The 12067-nt window shown below is 35.7% G+C and overlaps 1 long non-coding RNA gene across 1 annotated transcript; it reads left to right on the top strand.

Moving 5' to 3' along the window:
* Positions 1–5300: 5300 nt before the first annotated feature.
* On the top strand, positions 5301–7489 carry LOC116174008. Its single transcript, XR_004146010.1, has 2 exons — positions 5301–6874; positions 7249–7489. It is a non-coding gene; the product is annotated as an uncharacterized LOC116174008 (long non-coding RNA).
* Positions 7490–12067: the final 4578 nt, after the last annotated feature.

Here is a 12067-nt window from a genome sequence, read left to right as displayed (position 1 = left end):
ACTGGCCATATAGACTTCACGCAAAGGGGCCCATTTTTCGAATTTTCTAAAACTAATTTCATATTTGTGATTTTTATGTTCAAAAACTTCCAATGCCAAATTTCGTCGAAATCAGAATTTTTTTTCGCACCCCTGTTTAGGGTTTGCGCCTTTTCGCGGTAGAAATTTTGAAAATTTTTTTTTGCAAAATCGGAAACCTATTAAAAGACGTGCCACCAGTCTTTCCAACTCTTATGGTTGCTGAGAAAAGAATTAAAGAGGAAATGCAAATTTCACCACTTTTTTGGGGGTGGCTCCCAAACGAATCACGTTAGCGGTTAGGCCCTCGGTTTATTTGGAAAAAGTGCTTGTTTTGATCCCCTCTATCACCCAATTTTTTTTACATACTCATATGTAACACTCTGTATATTTAATCTACGACTCAGAACTCCTCTTTGCTTCCTTTTTCGAAATTTGAATTTAGTAACAGGTATCAGGAATGAAACTTTGTCGCTAGATATTATAGTAGGCATGAAACCAATAACTGTTAAAGTTTGGCCGCCCATTCTCTAACTAAATTTGGAAGGGAGGCCGGTGGATCACGTCACAGAGTTCGGAATCACGCTTGTATCTCAGTAACTACTAATTTTAAATGTTTTGGGCTCATTGGAAAGATAATAAAATTTGTAAATTCGCGGAATTTGCCAAAATTGGAAAAACTCGCGATTTTTTTCCTTTATGATTTTGATGATTTTTGTAAATTACGAAAAATATTTTTTCTATTTCGATGTGGAAACAATACCGAAACCGTACTTGATTGGCCCAGTTTGCGTGCGTTTCTAGACAGAAATGATGCCGAAAGAAATAGAAACGCATTATTTTTTTTATTTTGTTGGATTGGTACCCCTTGCTTTTTTGCTGTCAACGGTATCCGTCAAATCAAAACTAAACATAACCTGTAAAGTGTAAATAACGTACGAGGAACTTGACCGATTGTATTAATTCCGATTAATTTTGAATATATACTCCAAAGGGTAGAACTTTTTTTTATTTTTACTTAGCGTAGTAAAATATGCCAGCAGTACATTCTAGCTTACTTTTTGAACTCCCCTTCTCGGTGAGCCAGTTTTCAAAAATTTTGTACTCCTCGTACTTTACTTTCGATTTTACAGGCAGTAAATTTAACGTCGCTTCATTGGCAATCTCTTGGATCTCCGATGGGGTACAAGAGACGTGTTTGTCATCCGTATTCATCGTAACTGCCGCAAAATGGAATTATGACCAAATACCTAATTAAAAGTTTGAAGTTTGAAAATACAGGAATCAGGTTAGCCAACGTGAAAATAAATGAATTGTGTCTATTACCAACATACACTGAATGAATAAAATTACCTAACAACGCCTAAAGGCAATATTTATAATTTGTATAATTTATTATTTAAAATAAAAGTCGAAATAGAAAAAATAGTATAAAGCACACGTGTCATTTGTCTACTTGTCGCACTCGGCTTTTGCCGCATTCGCCGCTACGCGGCTTCTGCGGCAAACTGCCTCGTGCGACAATCTTCGTCAAATGACACTTGTACTTTAATATACTATTTATTACTTGTTTCTTCCAATCCAGGAAAATAAAAACTGTTTCGATATACTTTTCCGAGATTTAATCCGTTTTCGTAGATCCTCAGCTACACCCGTATTTTACGTGTACAGGGTCCTACAACAATATGCGTCGGTGTTTCTAAGCTCATACCTCGTAAAAACTATAAACAATTTTTTTGTGCAAATGTTAACGATAGATGGTAGCGCATGTACAGAAATTATTTTTGAATGTACAGGGTTACCCATTTTTACGGTGTAAATAAACAACTGATTTTTTTAAATAGAACACCCTGTACATATATTTTTACTTGTTTCGATGTCATTTGTTAACTTCGACATTCGACATTGAACACTTTTTCATTTTTTGTCAATGTTGCCATTCTATTTTTTTCTGAATAACGCCACGTAAGCAAGCCTCACTTTGATGAATCGTAGCCAGATTGTTTTTTTTAAGTTATGAAATAAATTTGAGTACCTAATAATGTTAGTCCAACACTTTGATATTGAGAAAGTGAGATTTAGTGATACAGGGTGTTCACAATGAAATGGTAAACTTTCCCAATTGCCACTATTTTATTTCGTTATTCGATAATCCTTTGTGTTTTCTTTACCTTTTCTAAACCACCTAGTTTTTAAGTTATTTAATACATTTTTACAAAAGTACCTACTCATTGATTAATTTCAAGTTTATGCACCGGAGTAGACCGTGATAATAAAAAATAAAAGAATGCCCTAAAGTAAATAAGTACCGCAAATTATTAATGATCCTCAGATCCATTATAGTTTTGTATTGTCGTCCGTCCGTCCGTTCGTGTGCGCTCTAACCCTTTTTAAAAGTCGTCCATTGTGTTGCAATTTGGTGTACGTGTACTTTGGACATTAAGGACGGACGCTATTGATTTTCAGGAAGCTGGTTCAGGAACAGGAACAGGAAAAACTGCGGGCTCAATATAATAGAAACCAACAAATTTCATTCCCTAGGTCATGTATCGAGTTCGGACTTTCGCTTTGTCACATGGATTTTGACCAAAATATGTCAAAATCGTTATTTATGTACCAAGATCGTTGGGAAAAAGACCAAGAGCATTATCTCAATGACGACAACACGAGCTTGATTTATTTTTGGCAACTAGATGGATTTTGATCAAAACATGTCAAAATCGTTATTTATGTACCAATCTTTATGGGAAAAAGACCAAGAGACTATCTTACTGGCCAAAACATGAATTTGATCTATTTTTGGCGGCCATGTGGATTTTGATCAAAACATGTCAAAATCGTTATTTATGCACCAAGCTCGTTGGGAAAAAGACCAGGAATATTATCGTTATTGCAATAATATCGCTGGGAACAAGATTAAAACTATTATCACAATGACCAAGGCATGAAATTGATGCATTTTTGTTAACTATAAAATGTATTTTGTAAGATTAAAATAAATTGTCGTTAAAAGTGATTGTAATACTGAGGATCCTTCGATATTTCGTTGTATCGGTTTATTATTTGCTGATGCAAGTGTACTCCATATTTCGTAGTAAAATAAGATTAATTGAAAAAGTGAAGATGAGCTAGTTTTTATTACTTTACTACGAAATATGGAGTACACTTGTAAATAATTAATTGAGGGTAGTCTTTTGCTTTTTTATTATCACGGCCTACTGCGGGGTATAAACCTATAATTAATTGGTAGCTACCACTTTCGTGAAAAGTATTGAATAACTTAAAAACTACGAAGTTTAGACATAGAGCATCCCTTATAAAAGTTGAAGAGAACACTATCGAATAGCGAAATAAAATAGTGGCAGTTCTATTTGAAAACAAAGTAGCTATGGCACTTCTGAAAATTTGCCATTTCATTGTGAACACCCAGTATCACTAAATACAACTTTCTCATTATCAAAGTGTTGCCCTCTACTCGGATTGCCATTATTGCTCAAATTGTTAACTTCAAAAAACAAGGTCGCTATGATTCATAAAAATGAGGCTTACTTATGGAGAATTATTGATTATTGTAAAAACTCTGCATTGCTAGCAGCATCAGATCTTTATAATAGTGTGCATTTATGGAATAACACCATAGATATTTTTATATGTCCCTAAGGCAGTTTCGTGTGACAATATTCAAAAACTGTAAAAAAAATGTTCACAGCATTTTTTCTTTTTAGCGCATTTCCACAAAAATAAAATTAAAAATGCGCTATTGTGGCCACTTTGTCCGTCCGTCCGTCCGTCCTTCCTCTCGTTCGTTGATACGCTACTAGTTCTTTATCTTAAGAGCTATTGTTCTACTTTTTTCGCTATTTGGTTCGTTATGGTGTCGAGGCTTGCACGAGGTAAGGAATTTTTTCTGCGTGTATTGCTAAAAAAGTTATTGTAAAAAAACCAAAAACCCGTTTTTTACATGTTCCATAATTTTACACTTTTGCCGTTTTTAACCATCCTAGAGATCGTTTATAATTTTGTATTGCTGTCTGTCGTCTGTCTGTTGGTCTGTCCGTCTGTTCCTTTGTCTGTCTGTCCCTCTATCTGTCCGTGTGAATGATAACTTTGGTTAGAAATAAATGTCCGATCGCTTTTGCATCTCCGTTAGTTATGAACTGAATTGCATGAAATTCAATATGGGGATAGCTTCAGCGATATATTACGCAATGCCAAAAGTTCAATCGAATGGATTCAAAATTCACAGGTGCCCTTTTCGCATCTCGACCATTTATAAACCGAATTGCAAACTTTTTTATTTAGTAAGTATTTAAACGAAATTTGATACATAGGCACTTGGAATAAAGGAAAATCAAACGTTAGCTTCAAAATGTAGGTTTGCGCATGCGCAGTTCCAACTTTCTTATTTATAAAAGCATTGAAATGAAATTCTTCTTATAAACTAAAATTGAAGTAGCACGCTATCTTTCATATTTGTGACCGGATTTTTACGATTTTAACAGAAGTTGCATCTTACAAATGGGAAATGAATGCAAGTTGAAATCCGCTTTATGTAAATCGTTTACGATTACTTCTTAACTTGTTTATTTTTTCTTTTGTTTTCTTTTGTCTTTTTTTATTTTAATACTCTTAACATATTTTTTTTATATTCCTTAGAATTTCGAATAGTTTTTTTTAAATTAATACATGAACATTGTTATTGGGGCAACCTGTTATGTTCATAGATAGATAAATAAATAAATAAATAAATTATTCGAAAAAAAATTAATAAGATGGCAACATTGGGACACAATCAAAAAGTGAATAGGTTTGAACGTAGAAGGCTAGAGGTTAAAATCGAAACAACTCAAAATATACAGGGTGTTTTATTTAAAAAAATCAGTTATCTATTTAGACCGTAAAAATTGGACACCATGTACCTACATTCAAAAATAATTTCTGTATATGCACAACCATCTATTGTTGACATGTTCACATAAGCATCTTTTATATTTTTTATACCAGCTATAAGCTAAGAAAGACCTACGCACTGTTGCAGGAACCTGTACAAATACAAGTTCAACTGTATCCGGATCTGATCTGGCACGCTAATTTCTTCCCTGCAATCCTGCAGTATAGAAGCAGTGGATTTTTGGTCGGGGAGCCAATTCTGAATTCTGGTTATGATGGCAAAATATTAGTTTATTATGTTATATTGGCATTTTAATAGGTTTGAATGAGTAGGCTAAGCCGTTCTTTAACCGTAAGGATAGATAAAGTAATCACTTTAACCGTAAGGGTAGATAAAGTGAAACAGATGACTGTGCATTCTAATGACATTTGTCATTCTTATTTCAAATGCACGATTAAAATGACGTAATGCCAATTCTGTTTCTATGGCAAGGATCGCGAGGGCAGAACCTGAGCTTGCTATTTTTGACGTCTCTAAATTAAATTCAAAATTGTCAGAAGCTTTACAATGATTTATATGGCTTCTGCTATAAAATAAAGTGTTGTATTATACACAACGATAAAGGGACACTAACCATCTCTCATCAATGGTTAAAATATCGCTTTATCGTCTAGCTACAAGAAATGTAAGTAGCGTATTTAGCTTCGAGCCGAGGAATATTATTCTTCCAAGAAGGTTAATAGCAACTACATTCCGGGTTGCTTATTACATTTTTCGCGCTAATGTTTAAGGGAATCGCGGGAGATGAATTATTGTGCAAATGTCAAATGTGACAGATAAGTAATTATTTTCCTCGGTATGTAAGTAATAAGAATGTAAAGTCTGCTGTCAGTAGCAACCAGTACTCTAAATGTAATTGGAGCCTTACACAGAGCCGCCGTTAGCCTCAACGGGCCTCGGGAATATTATTTGACCGGGCCTCTATAATTGAAATCTTGACCCATAGTCGATCTCAAACGGTTTTTTACCTAGCGAGCCTTCTGCCACTGTGACGTAATTAGTAAATTTTGCTCAATGGTATGGTTTTTTAAATCTTCTGCTGTGCATTTTTTTATATTCTACTCTCTCATATAGAGGTATGCATATGCAAATTTCTTACAATTAAAAATCAATTCAAAATCTCTTTTGGCCGGGCCCCCAGAATACTATCGGGCCCCGGGGTAAATGCCCCGGCTTACCCCCCTTATCGGCGGCCCTGGCCTTACATTTGACGTTGTCATGTATTAACTTACTCTTACAGAGACGAAAGCGCGAAATTCGGTTGTGGCTTATTTCATTTATATCTTTCCAATGAGCACAAGATATTTAACATCAGACAAGGGGTTACTGAGATAGATACGACCCGAATTGTGATCGGTCCTGTACACAGGGTGGTTCAAATTTGTCGCTCACAATTGGGATGGTCGTAACCGTGAGAGATAGAGTGTAGCCATTTAACATTTTTGAATATTGTTTGAAAGTAACTGAGATATCACCGAAAAACTGAAAATGTCAAATTTTATTTTCAAACTAATATTTTAGAATTTTAACCACGTTAACCCATTATTAGCAGGTGTTTGTTTCCTATGGTAAATTAAAACAAGTATTCAGGATGTCGATATTAAGTTGATAAGCGACCTTTATGCCGACCTGAGAAATTTCAATTAGCAATAGGTGTTAATTGGACTACCGATTTTAGAAATTTCAATCCGGCCAATTAAGTAAGTGAAATTAATAGTATCTAAAAAAATGTGAGCGAGCGCTCTTAATTAATTTGAATTTTAAGATCAATTACAGATTTTTAGGACGTCAGCAGGTCGCACAATTATTTAAAGAAGTTGCAATTTTTGGATGTAGATGACCGAACACACTGCGTCGGTTGGCAAACCATCGTTCTCTCCACGGCATAGCAGAATTTTATAAAAGGTAAACACTAAAGTTCCAGGGAATCTTTTTACTTTTGGTGTTTAACCGAATTTATTTTTCTGCCTCTTACATTTTCGCAAGCTACGTTTTGTAAGTGCCGTAATTTTAAGCTTTTCTGTAACTTTATTTTGCATTCATATTGTTTAATTTTTGCTTTTACATTAAGTTTACCGTACCCTGTCTACAGCTTTTTCTTGCGTTTCTTGCTCCGTTTAATTGGAAGATAAGCTTTTTGTTACTTTCCGTTACATTAATTATAAGGGAGGATATTGTTTCGCTTTCCTGCACTTACTTTCCCGTAGATACCGTTGCGGAATCAGCTTGTTTACCGTTCTCGCTTAGGGAAATTACTGTGCGCTTTAATTTTGTTTTAGCATTCACCAGTAGCCGGCCGCCGCTTTCTCTTAAGAATTCCTGGAGTTACCATTTACTCCGTTTGAGTTTTCCCGAGGCTTCCGAGATCGATCCGCAAACGGCACTGACCTTGACCAGGGGCAAGGCCGTACTCTTGGTAACGCTTAAGTCCGTCCGTCCGTCTGCCCGTCCGTCCTTTCCGCCGCCGACAGTCACTATAATTTGTAATTTTTTTTTTTGTAAACTAAATTATAATCATTATTCCGCTAATGCTTATCTAATGTTTCGTGCCATTTGTGCGCTGACCTAGTATCGAAGTGTGTTCGCAACTCTTGTACTTCTCCAAAGAAGGCTTGGTTTATTCTCGAACATGTTCAAAAGATTGCACAATTTACGCAATCATATGGAAGACGAATTTTATAATGACAAAATGGTAAACTGTGTGATATAGATGGAAATGAGCAGCCCGTGGAAGTCTTTGAATATTCGGAAATCGCACCTCTAAATAGCATTATGCGGGTTACTCTGTAATTGGGCGCATGCCTGTTGAGGACCCAAAACAAGAGAGCGATAATAAAATAAAAATAAAATAAAATAAGTAAGACTCAAATAGAATATTAGGGATTCACACTTGTTATTTGACCATAGACCTAACGAAATACTTTTTTCTACTACATTTGTTTTGATACGGGGGGGTATTGCATTATTTTTAATTATTTGCGTCAAAAACGAGGCGATCAACGTTCACAATGTAGCAATTACTAACTAGCTTAATCTGACTAATTTTATAGCTATTTTATTGCATTCCTTTATCAAACGTTATCAATAAAAAAAACCTCAACACTTATAGAATAATTTGGCTCCGGAGTACTCCTAATTATGATATTTTAATGGTTTGCTCGCAATAGGTCACTGAAAAGGAGATTTGAATAATTGCCGTCTATGAATTTAAACGCCTTGTTTTACGCCTTATATTTTCAATTTGAAGAAGATTACGTCTCAAGATGTTTGTAAATATGTGGTTAATATTAATAGCACCTACAGAGACATAGCGCCTTAATATTTTTTCACTAATCCGAATATGTAGATTACTGGACCCTTGTTCATGGCCTTATCTGACGCATTTTTTTTTGCTTACAAGTAAGTGGTCCACAATCTTCAACCTCGACTGAAAAAATCCAGTAAAAATTAAGAGGCAAATAATGCAAAAATATTGCAAGGAACATCATTGAAAGCACAATAGGGAAAAAACTTGAATGTTGAAAAATCCATACACCAGAATGGAAAAATTTGCCAGAAAAATTTGGATGGAAACATATTTTTTCGAAAATTAGCACTGGCGATAAAACCTGGGTGTGTCAATGGTATCTGCCAAGAATCAATTCAGTGGGTGCATTAAGGAACTCCATCACCAAAAAAGCGAATAAGGCACAGTGTTCAGTGGGAAAAGGGGCAAAGGTTTTTTTGGGATCATGTGGAGACAGGAGATTCTATTGATACAGTGTCTGAAAAAAAGGCACTACAATTAACGGTGATGTTTACAAAGAAACTATTCAAAACCTTACAGTTGCTAGTCCAGAGCACAGGATTTTGACTATCAGATTATACTGCTACACAACAACAGGCTCAAAAAGTTCGACAAGATATTGGATGAAATTAAGACATCTCCCTCTATAGTCCGGATTTAGCACCTTTCGACTGCTATCTTTTCCCACTTAGCAGGCATAAGAACTGCTTCTGATGAGGACCAGCAAGTTGGTGTTAGCTGCTATTTTCAAAACTATCAAAATAATTTTCTATTTATTGCAGAAAGTGTAATTGTGTAGACGTTAAAAGTATATATTTTGTTTTAAATTCTTTATCTGAGTATGTCACTTCGTAGTTAAGGCGGTAATGCAGATGAAGACTAAAGTCTATTTGAAATTTTGTTTAGAGTGCAAAGTGGACTAAGTTTTGCACGTCATTGGCTGTGGGTATAAATAGATACAAAAAATTCTTGTTTCACTAGGTGGACAAGGGACAAAATCAGCTTTGACATTTAATACTACATGCATTTCAAGAATGTTCCTAATCAAATTACAATAACGTCAATAACAACATGATATTAACACTTCAATGCATATCGTTGTCGGTAAAATCAACATCATTGAATTTATAACTATTATAAATTCAATGTCAACATGTATGACTGACAATGAGTACGAAATCACATACGATATGTAATGAATGAGATCACTTGCATAACCTATCTTGCGTGACAATTGGTTAATTAGATATGAAAATGCTATCTCTATGGAATGGAATGATTAACATTTTTTGTTGGCGGCATTCAGGACAGTCACATTGGGCTATTAGTGCAGGTGAAGTTTGCCCCTAATTATTTATAAATAAAACTTGTGATGATCTTAGCCTCCTACTATCTTGGTGGCTAACGCCAACTTCAAGTCACACTGGAATATGGGACCACATTCGGTAGTAGCGGGAATGCCAAACTAACATGGCCGCCTATTTGAATATTCTCGCTTACATTTCCCGCGAGAATCTGTCACTCTGGGGCCACTCCGAGTGCACTAAGATCGTGATCGTCATGTAGGACACCTACGTGTGTAATAACTGGGTTCTCAGCAGGCACTTAGGGTGTTTTATGGGTAAGGAACACCAAAAGCAATAGTTGATTAAGTTTATATTGCAGCTAATACCAAAACTGTGCCCCTGCAGAGGGTCTTAAGTGGTTCTATACTACTCTGGCATTTACCTTACGAATTACGAAAACTGCAAGAAAACCTAATTCGGAGTAGTCCTATAATGAACAACATCCAATGTACAGCACTTTTGATCCCTCTCGAAACCGGGGTAACTACTACAAACACGCTATGAGTAACCAAAATGGGATCAAGCCATTCCCCAGATATTACAACACATACATCGGACAAAACTAAGAAATGTCAAATATACCTCGCCGGGCGGGAGGAGTACCCAAGACCAGTGGAGACCCTGTAGTCATGGGCTAAAGTTGTTGGGTTCGGAACGAGTGAAAATGTTAGTGTTAGGTTCACCAAGGCCGTATAAACTTGAATAGCTCGATCCCCTCTAAACAAGCACACTTCTCTCTTGATTACTCACAGTCCCAAGTAAGCAAATATAATGAAATGCAATTGAACAATCGAGAGTGACTAAAAAGCACAATACACAAATTAAATATGTACACATGCAAGTATGTAAAGCACAGATACAGCCCTACCGACAATGAAACATGATTGCCAATACCAACAAAGGTTACACATTAAAGGTACAAGTGATTGAATTCAGTAAGTACATAAATAAAGGGTTACAATCTGCATTCAAGTTACACACATTTATAGATTAATTGAATAAAGCAAATACCTCACCTGATATAACAAAGCAAAAGCACACAGCAATGATTAAGGTATAACAAAATATTTCAAGACAAGCCGTACTTTACACTTCAGCCGGTTACAAGAAAAAGACCATGAACACACATGTTAAATCCTATTTATTTGACCAACCCAAGCCACGCGGTAATTTGATCTGCTAATACCCCTAAACCACCCCAAAATCGCCCATTCCCTGCATTTCCCGCATTTCTAAGAAAAAAGTGGACTGCAGGTGTTGAAATTGTAAACACATGTCGTCTTCCAAGAAATTCCATCCGTCTCATCTTCGCTCTCTTTCCCTTTTCTGTAATCCCACCAGATTTCTGTTGGCAGCTTGTGTAACCTACATGATGTATAGGGTGCTTCGTATCGACAATCATATTCACAGGACGTTGTTAAGGTTGGGGCATCTCAAACTTTGCAATCGCAATTAAAATTCTGGAGGCCATCGCATCTAGAATTCTTGATAAATCTTAGAAAGAGTTCCGTCTTAAAAAATGAATTGAAGATATGGAGCGCTAACATTGCACAATCCCATTGTGTCAAAATCAAAGTACTATTCAGAGTCGTGATAAGATCAATCTGAAACACATGAAAGAATTAAAACAAAATCCCTGAGAGAAAAAAAAGTTTTGTAACTATTTGGACATATTACCCCGCACGCATGCGGTCGACAATTAAAATAAAAAAATCTTAAATTACAGTTTTTTCATAATACTCCAAACAATCTAATCGTAAAAGGTTTGCGATATAATTTGCACTTAACTCACACACAAATATTAACAGTTCCTGAACTTCACTTAGCTTTATAACAGAATTAAATGACGAACAAAACTGGCTTGATGAGTAAGATGACAAATTTTCGGAAGCTGTTTAGACGATAGAACCTTTTAACTTTTAGTAAGAAGAGAACCTTAACGAGAGGCCTCGCTGTGCATTACAACATTTTTTCCGCAATCGGAAAACACGCGTTAAGGGGTCGTCTAATCACGTGACGCTCGAAACGGGATGAGGGGGCTAGAAATCACCAAATATCACAAAAAGAATAGGGGGTGTAGTGAGATAATCAGGTGTATTTCTTTTGTCGCTAAAACGCTTTATGCTCGTGAAAAACAACCTGCAACCTTAATGTCTGTCTGGACGTTTTTATCACCGTCCGTAATTTTCCAGAATGAAATAAAGTTATAGGAACTTATTTAACTGCATTTAAAGCACCCTTCAGGTTTTTCACTTGGCTTCGGCCAGTTTATAAATAAAAAAACAACATGTTCGTCTTATCCGTCTTCAACGTTTGTAATTTACCGTTTTCCTGTTAACTTTCACAGTAAGTACTAGCTCTTAATGTTTTCAAATTTGCTATATTGTGATACACTTCTAGTCGCCTGATGATGGCAGTACGCCGAAACTATAGTCGCTGTTATTTTTAAAAAACTTCAACGAATAA

This window comes from Photinus pyralis, unplaced genomic scaffold, assembly GCF_008802855.1.
Source record: "Photinus pyralis isolate 1611_PpyrPB1 unplaced genomic scaffold, Ppyr1.3 Ppyr1.4_LG6, whole genome shotgun sequence".
Classification (NCBI taxonomy): domain Eukaryota; kingdom Metazoa; phylum Arthropoda; class Insecta; order Coleoptera; family Lampyridae; genus Photinus; species Photinus pyralis.
The sequence above is the reverse complement of the archived record's forward strand: the minus strand, read 5'-3'. Positions and strand labels throughout refer to the sequence as shown.